Here is a 3,795-nt window from a genome sequence, read left to right as displayed (position 1 = left end):
CATATCGTTGAAAAGCTTGTTCATAGAAATTTCCAATGGATAGGGACTGATGTAGGCTTTGAGTCATTCTATGGTTTCGAAGATGAATGGAAATGTTTCTGCTCTTTTTCACTCTTTTGACAGCTGAAAACACATTTTGTAATAGGTGACAACATTCGCTCCAACTAGGGACAATTCCTTGCTGGCAAGGGGCTGAGAACCTGTAGACTAGTAGCCTTCACCATTGGGCATGGAGTCAAAAATATATTGAACCTATGAAACCCAAAAATCTCCATGGAAATTTATCTGCTAGGATTCCTTTCCTCATGATACTAAAATGCAAAACTACAAAAACTAAAAACTGGAAATTAAAACTCACATAGTGAGCTCACTTATATACAACTCTTATTTAGGCATAGGGCTCAATTCACCCAAGTGAGGTCAGTCTTCCAATGATACCAATCTAGCATCAGAGTACTAGACCTTATGCCATCATTCTTTAGAAATTCAACAATTAAAATAGCCATGTACCACATAAAATATTTGGACAACAATTTTGATATGTGCCCCCAACTTGATAGTTGATGTTCAGCTCTGTTAATCTCCTCCATGAGCCTTCTAATTGGGATGTGTTCTTGAAAATCAGTGACTAAAATAGGCATGCACCATTTGAAGTCTTGAGGGAAAACATTTAATACATACCCCATAATCGAGATCGGTTGTTGACCAAAGAAGGATACCATATAATCATCCACTGGATCATGGAACTAATGAGAAAAATTTATGGTTGTCTCCCTTTCTTGAACAGTTTCCAAGGAGGAATATTTTTGTGATACACAGCCACCAACATTGCTGAGATCTTAAAATTTGGGCTCCTCTTGAGGGAGTTGTTGTTGGTAATCTTATCCCCACTTGTTTGTAAGTAGATCCCTTTGACAGTCTGCAACAATATCATCCTCCTCTGAATCATCTGAATCATAGATTGGAGAATATTTAACGGCTTTAATATTAGCTTCTTGAACTTGTTCTCCATTTGAACGATGTGGATTCTAAACTTGAGCCACTTTATTAACCTCCTGGTGGGCCTCCTCTTTTGTGCAGCTTCCCATGATTGGGATTATTTTATTTATACATTGATCAACATCCCATCAGATTTATACGAATCACAAGAAGGAGAACCAACAAATTTGGCATAATGAGATCTCTAAGTGTCTATTTGCAGTTTGATAATGTCTCCTTCCCTTTCTTGATTGTTAGGTGATGCTTCTTGATGAAAGTATATTTTTTCTTGGAGTTGAGCCCCACAAACATATTCAACGGGATCATTAAGCTCAGAAATATTTTCAACATTAAAATGTGCACAAAAATATTCAAACAGAGTATCCGGTAGATAAAATATTTTTCAATGATGATTAAATGCTATGTGAAAGCTCTTTAAAGAAGATATGTTTCCATGAGGTATTGTTCTATACCAAACTCTAAAATATTCTTCTAAAGAATACATGAACAATTTAATTTTTGCATCTTCAAAAACAATACCCTATTGTTCCATGCATTCATGAAAATCCTTGAGGGACTGGTCTGGCCTTCTATCTGTGTTTCCACTGAATATAGGAAAATAGGTATTCCATTCATGAAATGGAGGGACATGATTGGGATAACCAGTAATAGAAGAAAAATCCAGTGGGGAAAATCCGTTGGCCAAGAATGCATGAAGGGCCATTTTGAAAATCCCTTTAGGTGAGCGATCTCAAGTTCAAAGGTAGGGAAATTTTCAGTTGTTTTAGCATCAAAGCGAGTATGAGGCTGCTTGAAATCTAGAATGAACAAATAAAGATACAAACAGTGAAATCTCTAGGGTGTTTACAATAATATTGAAATAGTAGAGTCACCAAGGTGAGAGATTTTCAACCCACACTTACCTTTCTCACCCAACAAAGGGAATGTAAAAATTGTCATATCGAGGGAAAAGTGTTTCAAATTCATTCCCCGACAACGATGCCAAAAATAATTTGTATATTTTTCTATCACCTGTCGCACAAGTGCTTCAGGGGATATAGAAGCCTCCTAGAGACAACCTCTGGGTTTATTGGAGACCGATGCCTAGGACATCATAAGAGAGGAGTGCTTTTGAAGATTATCTGAGGGATTTATGCTGCAATCCATATGTCACATAATTGGAAAAGAGATGATTTAGGGGGATTGGTTCAATAGTCCTTCATCAAGGAAAACTAAAGCAGATAAATATATCTAAATACTCAAGGGGTAAATATGGCTAATATTAAAGAGAAATGTCTTGGTTCTAGTGGCCAACACAAAACAATAGGAACCTTAATATTGGCGTTGTAGTAAAAATGAAAAGGAGGAAAGAAAGGAGGGAATTAGATGCAGAGGGATGGATACAACACAGAATCCTATTCAACAAGTTCTAGTAGAAGTATGGAAGGGTGAGGAGGTGAAAAAATAGAAGTAATGGAGCACTAATTAAGGTCCCAAGCTCTATGCATCATGAATACATTTGTCACCAAATAACATTAAGTAAATCTGTACAAATTATAGGTAATGTAGGTTATTCAATAACATAAGTATATGTAGTTAACACAGGTACTATTACTACTTAGCAGTAAATATACAACCATGAATGAGAGTGATACCAACAACATTACACTATTTCAAAGGAAGAAATACATGCATGAAGTGATAAACAAAGGGGAAACATACTCCGCATTTATCTAATTTGAATCACCAAAAGTTTCATTAATCCTTCAAGATAGAGTCTAAATCACGATTTGGCTTGTGAAAGGCGTTTTACCGGTAAGTCCATTTAAACATGAATTATCAACTCCTGCGCAAGTGTTTCGGGCCAAAGGAGAATGACAGTATGAGTGAGGTCTTTAGCAGAGGGTGAAGGAACAGATGACCAGGAAATGAGTGAATGATCATGAAACGAACCAAGCAATGATATGATGAACCACGTGACCGCATCAAACGACAAACCCTTTGTGAAAACCAAAACCCTGTGTTTTTAGGGTTGTTGCAGGGTTTCTTCCTCACATCATAGTCCCAGAGGGAGGAGGTGAGGCCGACACACCTGTGAGCAACCTTGTGGATATTTTCTTTGCCAACCTACTGATTAAATGAAAGCATGAATGGAACAAACTGAAATACAACTACTATGTTTTTCACCACTGTAATGAAACTACAACTATTAAAGCAAATGAATAGAAAATAGGAAGCTACTTAAGTCAATGAGTAGGAAAGCCATGAATCTATGTTGAACCACTAGAATGAACATGCATCTACTTAACCAAATGAATAATCAAACCATGCATCTATGCTAGTGCTGTAATGGAAATGAACTGCTTGAGTGAATGAACAAAAAGCATGAATCTATACTGCTGCTGTAATGAGAATACATTTGATTAAGCAAATGAACAAAAAGAAAGAAGCTATGCTAACATAACCGTACAATAAAGAGGAGCTTTGACTGCTAGGGTCAAGCCCTAACCCAAGAGCTTTAGCCCTCTGAGTTAACTCAGTGTTGGCTCAAATCAAAACTCATCTTCATTATCAAAGAACATTGTATTACATCAAACTATTACAAGTCAAAAGGTCTGAATACTTGCTAACTGGCTGACTCACTATTATTTGGCTAACTAACTAAAAAAACTGAGGTCCTAAGCCTCTTTATTTATACATCTTAAGTCTCAACGACTTTCCCTCAAAATTAGGGAGGTACAACTCCCAACTTAATGGTAACTTGTCCTTTTACTTTCACTAGCTCGGTTGCCTTCTAGTAGGGAGGCTGCTTGTACT

The sequence above is a fragment of the Pinus tabuliformis genome, chromosome 6, assembly GCF_031772625.1.
Source record: "Pinus tabuliformis cultivar Carrire ecotype Pingquan chromosome 6, CPIR1, whole genome shotgun sequence".
NCBI lineage: Eukaryota > Viridiplantae > Streptophyta > Pinopsida > Pinales > Pinaceae > Pinus > Pinus tabuliformis.
This window is presented reverse-complemented; position numbering follows the sequence as displayed.